General features: G+C 37.9%; 2 pseudogenes; one reads left to right on the forward strand and one right to left on the reverse strand.

Annotated features, from left to right (window-relative positions):
* Window positions 1–328: 328 nt before the first annotated feature.
* On the forward strand, window positions 329–7362 carry LOC119537091 (annotated as a pseudogene).
* A 97-nt stretch (window positions 7363–7459) lies between these two features.
* Window positions 7460–8419, reverse strand: LOC119537092 (annotated as a pseudogene).
* Between the last annotated feature and the right edge of the window lie 4137 nt (window positions 8420–12556).

Here is a 12556-nt window from a genome sequence, read left to right on the forward strand (position 1 = left end):
CCAGTTCTTCATCAGTCTACCACCTAACCCTTCTTCTGCCATTCATTTGGCCACAGAAGAATGGGGCAGTAATTCTACCCTTCTTTTATACGGTGTTATAGAGAGGAAAGAGAGAAATCACATTTTGTTTATAATTAAGAAATTATTGTTGAGCTGGAGAAGCATAAATTATATACATGGCATTGTTACATTTGCAGTCTATCATACCAAAAAGAATGATTAGGATTTGACTAGAAATGAAAATCTACTTTCTTCTATTTTTCATTCCAGTTCTTTTCTCTGCTTTTCGTGTAACAGACTTTGGTCACCTCTCTATAACAACGTCTAACTCACTGCCTTTCTGCTGACTGGTGTCGCAGGATTAGAAGACTTCCACATCTGGATCTCATTTCCTTTCAGCTTCATGTACTTTCTGGCTGTGATAGGCAATGGCCTGGTTATAGCAGTGGTGGCCTGGGACAGGAAACTCCATGAGCCCATGTCTCTCTTCCTGGCCATGCTGGCACTCAATGATGTCCTCCTTTGTATTGTCACAGTGCCCAAAATGCTTCTCATCTTCTGGCAGGGCCCTTCTCCATCAACGTTTCCTGCCTGCCTCACACAGATGTGTTTTGTTCATGCTCTGTTCCTATCTGAATCTGCTGTTCTTCTGGCCATGGCTTTTGATCGCTATGTGGCCATCTGTGCACCACTCCACTACACAACCCTACTTACAGGTTTTCTCATTGGCAAGGTGGGATTGGCTCTGGTGGCCCAAAGTGTGACTGTGTTCACCCCTGTTGTCCTTCTCATTCTCTGGTTGCATTTTTGCCAAACCAACATCATCCATCACACATACTGTGAGAACATGGGAATTGCTAGGTTGGCGTGCAATAGCATCACCCTTAATAGCATTTATGGGCTCTCAGCTGCTCTCCTCACCACAGGGCTGGACTTTATCCTTGTCTCACTCTCCTACTAGTTAATCTTGCACACAGTATTCTGACTACCTTGAAGGGAGTCCCAGACAAAGCCCTTTGGAAACTGTGGAGTTCAGATATGTGTCATACTGATATTCTGTATTCTAGCTTTCTTCTCCTTTTTACCACCTCTTTGGGTCCCACATGCCCAGGAGTAGCCTTATCCTCCTGGCAAACCTCTACTTACTGGTACCACCTACCATGAGCCCCTTGTTTATTGGGTGAAGACCAAAGAGATAAGAATGAGAGCACTGGGGTTCTATAGACACACACACACACACACACACACACACACACACACACACACAATGACCCAAAGTTTGTGAAGCAATGAGGAATAGGGAAGTCTGGATAAGTCAACACACTTGAATGCCATGTCTGAATCAGTGTGGGCAGATCTGTTCCCGGAAAACCTAACCTCTGAATAGAGTTTAAATATTCAGAATCCCTGATATGGGGCAAACAGGAAGATGGAACGGAACTGTTCAGGTATGACCAAGGAGTTTCTTAATCTATTTGGGTAAAATCAGTGGAATTCCTCTGTAGCAAATTGGAGGATTTAAGTATCCTTTTTGTGTAAACAACAATATCTCTTCTTTGTCAATTTGCAATGGAGTGGCCAAAATGTAAACCACATAAATTAAGGAGTTACTTCCAAACCTCAGCTTACCATTACATCCATGGGAACCAGAACATACAAATAACATATGAAGTATTTGTTGAATAAAAAAAATGGCAATTAATCAAATAATTAATGTAGATTCTTCTGTATAACCAACTCTCACATATATCCTTTTGTAACATATTGGATCTGTTGGTAAAATATTTCTTTTCCTTTCCTCTCAAAAACCTTTCCCTTAGTTTCCAGAAAACCTGTATTTATTATCTTTTTAAATGGCTTAGTGTAATAAAGATTATTTTTTAATGTACCATACAATCCACCCAAAGTATAAATTCAGTGGTTCATAATATCATCACATATTGGTGTATTCAATGCCATGATCATTTGTAGAACAGGTCCATTACTTCAGGAAAAGAAATGAAAAGCAAAAAGAGGACCTCAAAAATCCCATGCCCCTTACCTCTCTCTCTTATTAATTGCCTGTATTGCACCCTACCCAATTGTAAGTCTTACAATAGAGGTAGGTCAACTAAAACAGTGTAGTATTGTCAGAGAGAGATGTATAGTTCAGTGGAACAGAGCAAAATATCCAGAAGGAAATCCATACAAACATGGATAACTGCCTTTTTTGTTTGTTTTTGTTTGTTTTTGTTTTTGTTTTTGTTTTGCTATATAGTTATACAATCATTATGAAAGATCAAGGCTACCAGAATACAGTTCAACAGCTTCAAATATTTCCTTCTGGCTGTTCTAAAACACTAGACACTGAAAAGAAATATCTATATATTGAATTAGTATTTGCAGTCATATGTTAAATCCAAATTTCTCAGTTAATCCTCCTCCTTCTCATTTGATCTTTTTCTCAGTCTCCAGGGATATCTGGGCAATGACCATTTTAACTTCTTTGTGCCAGAAAATGATGTTGACCTTATGGGGTAGAGGCATAAAACTGGTTGATGTTCTTGTAGAGACAGTTAACTCTGGGCTTCAGGGCTTATGTGGCATAGGTCAATCTGGAAGACTTAAGTTTCTGAAAAAATAAACTTACTAAGAAAAATTTTTTAGAGTTTTAGGTAGAGCCCAGTGTACTCCCTGGGGTTTTTAGGGAGTTGGTGGGGCTTGGCATACTGTGGTAGTTTGCAATATCTGGCTAAAACTTTCATAAGAGTAACCTCCAGAATGACCTCTCTACTCTTTGTGAAATCTCTTAGCCACTGAAATCTTTTTTGTTCCATTTCTTTTCCCCCTTTTGGTCCAGAAGGCACTTTCAATGCCATGACTCTAGGGCAGATTCGCCCTGGGAGTCATGTCCCCATTGCCAGGGAGACTTATACCCCTGGGAGTCATTGCCCCTGTAGAGGGAAGTTTAGTGAGTTTATTTGCAGAGTTGGCTTAAAGAGAGAGGCCACATCTGGGCAACAAAATATGCTCTTTGGGGATGATTCTTAGGAATAGTTCCAGGATGGTCTAGCTTCACCATTGCAAAAAAAGTTTCATAAGAGCAAGCCTCAAGTTTGAGGGCTTGGCTTAATCAATTGTGAATTCCTAGTGTCTGAGAGAACATCATGAATTCCCCTGGTGGGGAAGCTTAATAGTTCCACATTTTTCCCCAGTCCCTCAAGAAGATTTTTCAAATACTTTTTGATTTTCTGCCCAAAATATTCTGGAATGTATCTGAATATTGCATTAACCTTACAGAATTATAGGATCTCATTCCCTGTTCTAGGTTCCATGTATTCGGTTGTTTAAATAAACTGACCAGACAGGTTAAATTAGATAGTATGCTGCAGAAAATTTAAATTTTGGACCAAATGAACATCTCTTCCTTCGGTCTTACACAGAGTTGATGTTTTAAAATACCGACGTCATTCTTTACCCTGTACTCCAATTTACCTTAATCCTAACTAGGTTTGTTACATTCATATATCTAATTGGAATCTGATCTCTTGCCCAGCTTCTTTAACAGTCGCTGTATGGAGTAATGCCAACTTTCAGAGCTGCAGAACACTAACTCTGAACCTCAGGTGTCACACAGAACCTAAAGTTCCAGGAAACAACCAGGTTATACACAAAGAGCACAGCATCTCAGAATTCAAAGATAACAGTTAAAACCCAGGCATAGATGTGACTGCTGTAAGAGCATACAATCTAGGAACCTTTATATTGAGACTTATTTAAACATTCTGTACTTGTTAATAATCAATAGACCATTATCTGTCCATTTTTTTAGCCCCTGAAAATCTGTGCACTTGAATTCAATGCTCAGTGTTTGCTCATTATAGTTAGTTTATATTAGTGAGACCATACAATATTGCTACTTGGGTTCTGGCTTATTTCACTCAACATAATGTCATCAAGGTTCATTCACCTAGCTGCATGCCACATAACTTCATTCCTTCCTGTTGCTGCTCATTATTGCATTATATGTATACACTACAATTTGCCCTTCCATTCATCTGTTGATGTACCCTTAGGCCACCTCCATCCATTGCAGATCCTGAATACTGTCACCATAAACACCAGTGTGAAAATGCCTATTCATGTCCCTGCTTTCATTTTCCAAGTCTTTGTCTAATATCAGGGTTGCGGGATAATGTGGCAACCTTATATTTAGCCTCCTGTGAACCACCACACTGCCCTCCAGAGGGGCTGCATTTCACTTCCCCACCAAGAGTGAATAGGTGTATCTCTCTCTTCACCTCTTCTTCAGCACTTGTATCCCTTGTTTTTTTTTTTTAAATAGTTTTATTCACACACCATAAAATCCATCTGTTCCAGTTTGTGAATCTGCCTTTAATGCAGAACACCAGAAATGGATTGGCTTTTATAAAGGGGGTTTATTTGGCTACAAATCTATAGTCTGAAGGCCATGAAAATGTCCAAATTAAGGCCTCAACACAAGTATACCTTCACCAAAGGAAGGCCAATGGCATCCAGAAAAACTCTTGTTAGTTGGGAAGACACATGGCCGGTGTCTGCTGATCCCAGGTTGTGTTTCAGCTCCTCTCTCAGCTCCTGTGCATTCTTCAATATGTTGCTCTTGGGGCATTTTGTCCTCTCTTAGCTTCTCCAGAGCAAACTCTGAGCTATTATAAGTCTGTTTTTAATGGCCACCTCCAAAATATCTCTCTCAGTTGCTCTCCAAAATGCTACTGACAGCTGCTCTGAGGTCCTTCTGTTTGTGAGCTCTTTTATAGGGCTCCAGTGATTAAATCAAGACCCACTCTGAATGGGCATGGTCCATATCTCCATAGAAATTATCCTAACTTTTCACTCACAGTTGATTGAGTCACATCTCCATGGAAACACTGAATCAAAGGATTCCAACTTAATCAGTACTAATATGTCTGTCCCCACAAGATTGCATTAAAGAATATGGCATTTTGGGGGACATAATACATCCAAACTGGCACACCATCTTGAGTACAAACAGAAGTTCCCGGCATAATCATAGATTTATGCATTCACCACCACAATCTATATGAAGACATTTCCATTTGTTCCACAAAGAAAGAAAAAGAGAAAAAAGAGAAACAATAACATCAGCAAGTATTCCATACCCCTCCCTTAAATTCCTCTCTTATTGGATATTTAGCTTTGGTAAATTGCCTTTGTCACAATTAATGAAAGAACATGTCAAAGCTATTGTTAACCATAGACCCTAGTTTGCATTAAATGTGTTTCTTTCATATATCATTCCACTTTTAACACCTTGCAATGATGACATTCAATTGTTCTCCCTCAAGTGAAAATTTTCTTATATTTATACATTTACATGTTTCATGACTTTATTCTGCCTTACAGCTGTGTAATATTCCATTGTATGTATATAGCACAGTTTGTTTATCCACTGGTCCAATGATGGACATTTTGGGCTGTTTCCATCTCTTGCCAATGGTGAATAATGCCTTAGTCTCCAGAAAAGATCTATTTATCTTTTTTAATGACTTAGTGTAACAAAGATTCTTTTGATTACACAATAGAAATTGACTATACTGAAATTAAGTATACAAAATGCAGAATATTCTATTAAAATATTCTGAGTTATATCATGACATCCAAGGACGAACTGAATATCCCAGGCCCAGGAAGACAAAAGTGGGACTGCTATATTACTTTACAATAGGAGAGTCTGATTGTCTTTTCTGGGAATGTCTCAAATGTCTCAGCTGTAATGACATTGAGACAATAAGTATAATTGCCTCAGATTGGTTAACATTGCTAAATGTGGATCAATCTGTTATACCTGGAGAGTAGTATATCTTAGTATTCTGGTTTAATAGGAACAAGTGTGTGTCCAGGCAGTTCTTGACAGAAGAAAATAACAGGAATTGGTCAGGATCATGAAAATTTGGTTTATTCACTCTTTTTTATTAGCAGATGACATTTTCCTAGTTTAGCTCTTTTCACATCAAACCTTCCACATTGCACTCTGTAGTAACTGGGACATTCTTTCTCACCCATAAACCTATATGCCATAATCCTCACATTGCATAATCTCTCTCCTCCAAGAGAAAAAAAAAAATGCCTCTTGGTTTATAAAAGAGCTAAAATATTTCCTTGTCATCCAAACAATAAAAATTGTGTGATGAATCGTACATAAAAACATACCTGGTCTAGTGATTAAGTTAATTAGATTGAGTACCTTGAACAATTTTATATCATTAAATTCTCTTTATAAATGTGTGTGGCTGTTTTTAGATTCTGTGTGTTATTGGGTGACTATTCATAGAGTGGTTTGAAGAAAATGATGGTTTTGTTGTTCAAGTTTTAGATTGATTGACTGAGTGGCCAATTGGGATAACATGTTTTGTAGCAACACTTCACATTGAATAAAATTCCAGCCTCCTGGATGATGAAGGAACTAGTGGTTTTCTTCTACTTTTTTCTTTCCATCTGGTTTTGACAAAAAAGGCTTTCTGAAGAAGAATCAAGATTACCAGTACATTATCTAAAGGACAGAATTTGACTTTATGAAAAAATTGCATTACCTTTTTGCTTAATGACAGGGGATTGATAGACAAAATGCAGATTACTTATTTTGGCTTCTGGATATGGATTGTTTTTAGATTTTCCAGACAGGCAGAGTAGGCTTTCAGAAGGATTTTTTTTTTTTTTCAGTATCCAAACTAGGCATTTTTTTCACTGATTAATTTCTTAATCATTTATATACTCAATAATTGTTATTGATTATCTCCTTTGAACAAAGCTTAGCACTAGTTCCTGAAGGTAGCAAACAGTTTGAGATACATTCCTGCTCAATAGAAATTAGATTAAGATAAGACATGCAAAAACATATTACCTATTATGAAGACATATGCAAATACTGAGGGCCATAAAGCATTTAAAAAATCCTTTTATTCCCTATTTTATTTTTGTTTTGAGAAAACAAAAGTATGTGACCTAAAAAATTCAATTATATTTTCAAGTATATTTTTAACAACTTCATGCAAATCCATGTGCTAGATAATTTCAGAGATATTAGAAAAGATAGCTTCATATATTGAAAACAGCCCTGGATAAGAATTTAAAAACATAGATGTTTGGTATCCTGCTTCTACCAGCCTCTAAACAGGTATTCCTAAGACAGCTATAATTTGTTCTGACAGTATGTACAAGAAGGGAATGCAATTATTAAGATACCTTTAAACCAATATTTTGTAACCCTTGCCAGGACATAATAATGTGAACTCAGGCTGTGTAGTGCCAGGGGACTCTAACTCTCTCTTTTAAGGCCCCTTTGTGCTTCTTCTGATGTCTTTATTTCTGCTGTTTAGGTAGTTCTTTGTTGGCAAATATGGTACCAACATATATAGAGAAGACAAATCAGCAAGTTTACATCATTGGGACTTAACCTACCATTGCCTTGAGGACATGCTTACCGCACAGTAGAACTGAATTTTGGGGGAAAAAGCATGTGGAGGACTCCCTGGTGAATCTGCTTGGTCTTCACATTATAGATGATTGGGTTGAGCACAGGTGGAATCAGTAAGTAGACATGAGCCATAAAAATAAGAATGAGAGGGGAGGAGTGTTTGGCAAAATGATGGACAATAGACAGTCCAATCATGGGCACATATAGAATGAGCACAGCACTGATGTGGGGAGCACATGTATTGAGGGCCTTAAGCCTCTGCTTTAGAGAGGCAATTCTCAACATTGAGAGGAGGATGAAAACATAAGACACAAAAATACCCAAAGAGTCCATTCCCCATAGCACAGTGATGAGAACCAATCCATTTATAACAATAAACTTGGTATCAGCACAGGCAAGGCGGATCATATCCTGGTGCAGACAGTAAGAATGAGAAAGGATATGGGAGCAGCAGAAGGGGAAGAAGGCCAGTCAGGCCAGGAGTGGAATCATGGCAAAGGCACTCCTAAGCAGGGCTGCAATTCCGATCTTGGTGATGAGTTTTGGGGTGAGAATGGTAGCATATTGCAGAGGGTGGCAGATGGCCACATACTGATCAAGGACCATGGCCAAGAGTACAGATAATTCGGTGAAGGAGAAAGTGTAAATGAAAACCATTTGGACCATGCAGACATTAAACTGGATCTCCCTGGAGATGGACCACAACACCCTGAAGACTGAGAACATTTTGGGCATGGACATGCCCATGTCAGTGAGTGAAAGTATGGCCAGGAAGTAGTACATAGGTTCACCAAGCCTGGGGTCTCTCTGGACAGTACATAGGATGATGCAGTTGCCCATTACTCCAATAAAATAGAGGAGACAGAGTGGGATGGAAATCCAGTAGTGAAATTCCTCATAGCCAGGGACACCTGTGAGGTAGAGTGTGGAAGAAAGAGCACTGCCGGAACTGGAGGCTGCCATAGGACTGACTAGTTGATCCACAGGCCTATTCTACAATCACACCACTGTGGGTAGGATAATGACAAAAGCAGGATCTGGGTCAGGAAAAACAATATATCAGTGCTTCCCTGTAATCAACCCTAAAACCATCCCCAAATTCCTGCTTTGTCTTTCTCACCTTCACTTCTGGGTGTTGTGAGTTACATGAAATATACACTTTCTCACATGGATCTTCTCCTGCCTCCCAGATGTGGAACCATCAATATCTTTGTAAACATGTGGTCATCTCCCAGAAACACTATCCAGAGAGTAGAGCTCACAAGTTCTTCTAGGTTGCATTATTAATCTGTATAATCTTCTTTAGGAGCTTTCTTGGCCAGAGTTATTATTCTTACTTGACATATTTTTGTTATTACTGTTAGAGTACTTAGCATAAAATTCTTATAACTGCCTGACCTTGAAAGTATCTTCAATGATTCTAGAATACCATGCAAGGACTTTTATAGAATTCATATAAGTAATGGCCTGCAATATTCTTGTTCTTACTAATCCACATCTATATAATGAATGCCCTAGGCTGGTATCTATGGCTAGTCAGGTCTAATATAAAGTTAGTCATGCCTGGTTTGTCTCAATTTAATCAACTGTTTTTTTAACAGTCCAGATCCTCTAGTGATCTCTATTATTGAATAAAAAATAAAGATCAGGAGCTAAATCCAGGTTAAAATACAGTTAAAAAAATCAATGTGATATTTTAAAAGAAAATCTTAAGTTAATAAAATATGCCATTTAAGGAAAGCCAAAATGACTCTTGCTCTGATTTAAAAGATTGAGAAATGTTTTCTTGTTCCTTTTCAGAAATGACCATTTGTTGAAGACTGTTTTTGTCTTATATATGTATAGGCTAGAATAAGCCCGTTGGCTACAACTCTCTTGACACTAAATGATTTGTACTCAAACCAGATGTGAAAATATTTCTTCCCCTCTAGCTTCCAATGGTCAAGAAAGTTATACCTGCAGTAAGAAATAAGAGCTGCCTCTCAAACCCGTACTTGTCCATTGTTTTTCTAAGCTCTCATGCACAACAAAATGTGGACATGAAAAATTTTATCCATGGAAGAATAATACGTCCCTTTGTTTTATGCATGATTGCTCTGTAAACCCACAATTTCTGTAATTAAAAAATGCAAAGAAAGTAAAAACAAAAAAAGAATCTTAATCATGGAAGAGCCAAAGTTGTTCTGTTACAATTAGGATCCACAGTAATCATCTCAGCCCAGCTCTGCGGTGTGATTCCAGGAGACGTTCCTGGCAATGGGGCTCACAGCCCAATGTTTCTGTGAAATTCCAATGTGGCTTAAGAATTTCCTTTCTGCTTAAACTATCTAAGGTAGACTCTGCTGGCAGAAACTAATAATCCTGAATAATAGGACGGAGTAAGGCATTCTGCAAGGTGGTTGCATATTTAACTGGATTATAATATAATAATTTATTTGCACTTTCCCCCGTACTCTGTAAGAGCATATGTTCAGATTAATTGGATTGGCTTAAAAAGTTGAACCTCAACAGGTATGCAAAGGTGATTTGCTTGTTTTCAAGTCCATTTTACTAAAAGGAACTTGGCTTCCCTCTACCATGGAGAAGTATATTATGTACTTTGGTCTGCTCTGTTAGACTGATGTGATACAACTTTTAATGCTGAATCATTGTAGATATGGAGCCAAAAGAATCCTTCCGGAGGGGGAAAAAACCAGAATTATAGTGCTGTAAGTTTATATGATCCTTAAGCATTGTGAGGATATGAGGTAGAGTAAATATAATACTTGTTTAGGATTTATAAGATTCTCAATTCTAATTCCTGCTACATGACTTTATGCCATGTAACTTCTCTGAGCTTCAGTGTGCTCTTCTGTAAAAATAATTCCTTTTTTTCTGTCACTTTGGGACATTGTGATGAGAAGTAGTATTCAAAGTATACTGTGTCAAAAGTGTTGATCAATTGTGTTTGAGCAATGGATCTTCCTTGCAACAAAAGTCTATGTCTCAAAGAAAACAAGAAAAGGGACAGTTATAATAGAAAATTGCAAGCAAATTCCCCATAGTATGTATTGAAATGCAAATAATTTTTATAAGAATAAGAGAATATATTTACAGTAGAAATAAATAGAATTTATGTTGAAAAGATTGTGTTGAAAAGATTGTGGGAAAATCAATTAGTCTATGGAGCAAACAATATAAAATACAACCAAAAAACCATAAAACTGTGGAGGTCTTTGAATTCTCCTATGTGATTTCAACTTTAAGATCTTGAGCTAAAATAAAAATCTCCAGTAAGCAAAACAGAACAAAACAAAAAACCCTATCATTATAAGTTAGTAAGTTTGTATTTCCTTGTCTTGCTATTTTATTTTATTTTTTTTTTCTTTTTGGTGCTTTGTTACACTTCAGTTCCCTTCAATTTATCCCATATGGGTAAATCCTAAATGCAGCACACATTTGTCTCAGATTTTTAATAATGGAAATTGTCTGGGAAATGAAAGATCCATGACCAAGGATTCAAACAAGTAAATTCTAGAGACAAACTCATTCTTTTTCATTATTCGTATTATAACTAAATTTCATATACATATTGTATAAATGGATACTTAAGACCCTGATGCTTTCCTGACTGTGACTGTCTTATCTCAATCCCAAATCCCTGCTTATCTAACTTGGGGCTTGTCCAACTCACGCTCCTTTCTGCACTTGCCTTTCCTTATGGCCAAAGGCAGATATGGGGAAGTGTGGCTCATGTGATATCTCCAGGAGAAGAAGGTAATTGTTTCTCTTCTTGGGCAACGCTAGTACAAGATCAACCCTTCAGTCAGAGACTCTGCTGGGGAGAAAAGAGATGGGTGCCTCTGTCCCTCCCTGCTTTTCCCCTCAGATCTGTTTTCCATGGTCCTTCATTGCCCTTCACTGGTCTATGTGTTGATGCCTCTTCTGTTCTTGTTATTCCTCTCCTTTTATTTCATGCCTACTTTCTGGCTCTAATTTTAAGTCTGTCCTCACCATCTCCTTCAATCCCACCATTTCCAGATCTTCTTGTTGTTGAAACCCTTCAAATTTCTCATCCATAATAGGAAAAGCCACCTCTTGGAAATTTGCCTTCTTTTAACCTAAAGACCACCTAGTGAGTTCAAACCATTTCTCTGAACCTATAGCCTCTCTCCCCCACTGTCAAGAATAAACACAAAGTTTAATTGAAAACTATCTGATCTGGAGGTCATTCTGAAACACCCTTAGTGATTGATCTCAGTGTTTTTTTCCTGAGGTTTAAATCACTTCATCCTGCCATCTCTTTGTTCACTCACCTTTTTTTCCAGCTCTGCAATCACATAGACCGAGGTAATATCCTGGTCCCACTGCCGGCTTCTTCTTAATTATAGACACTTTATTTTTCATTTTGTGTCAAAGTCACTTCCAGCATAAAGTGAAGATAATACCAATTCGACAGGAATGTATTGAGTTTTAAATGAAATATGTTGGTCAATACTTAGACATAGCCTGACACACAGTGACTATAAAATGATGATGATGATGATGATAACAATGACAGCAACAGTAATAACAACCATAGTGATATTTCTTTGAAGCAATGGGGTGGGAAACAATTGGGGTGCCCCTGGAGTGTTTCCCATTGAGGAAAATGGCATGAGCAGGGAGAGACAAATCACAGAAATGACCTTCATTAGCTGTGGGATAAGAAGCAGATTACATCAGTTTCATCTCTGTTTCATTCAGTGAAGACTCAGCTCAGCCAGACCTCTGAATTACACTTTGAAATTGTATCTACCCCCAAATCCCTCTGATAATTATGTTTCCCCTGCTGATGTGCTTCTCATTCTATTCAGTGCCAATTTGGATAAAAAAAAAAGAATGGAAGGTTTATAAGGAAAATGAATGAGATCCTTGGGACATGGCCAGCTAGGAATCTGAGCAGCCTTGTTGGTTTTCTAATAGTGCCCCACAAAATACTCTATGTATGCAGTAGTACCTGATCCTCCTATTATTCCACAGTCCCTTACCTTGTAGCACTGCTTCATTGGACAGTCTTTAACTCCTATTGCTCCTGACCCTATCATTTGAAACCCATTCACTGACCAAGTGGCATCTTCC

Source organism: Choloepus didactylus, chromosome 6 (assembly GCF_015220235.1).
Source record: "Choloepus didactylus isolate mChoDid1 chromosome 6, mChoDid1.pri, whole genome shotgun sequence".
Classification (NCBI taxonomy): domain Eukaryota; kingdom Metazoa; phylum Chordata; class Mammalia; order Pilosa; family Megalonychidae; genus Choloepus; species Choloepus didactylus.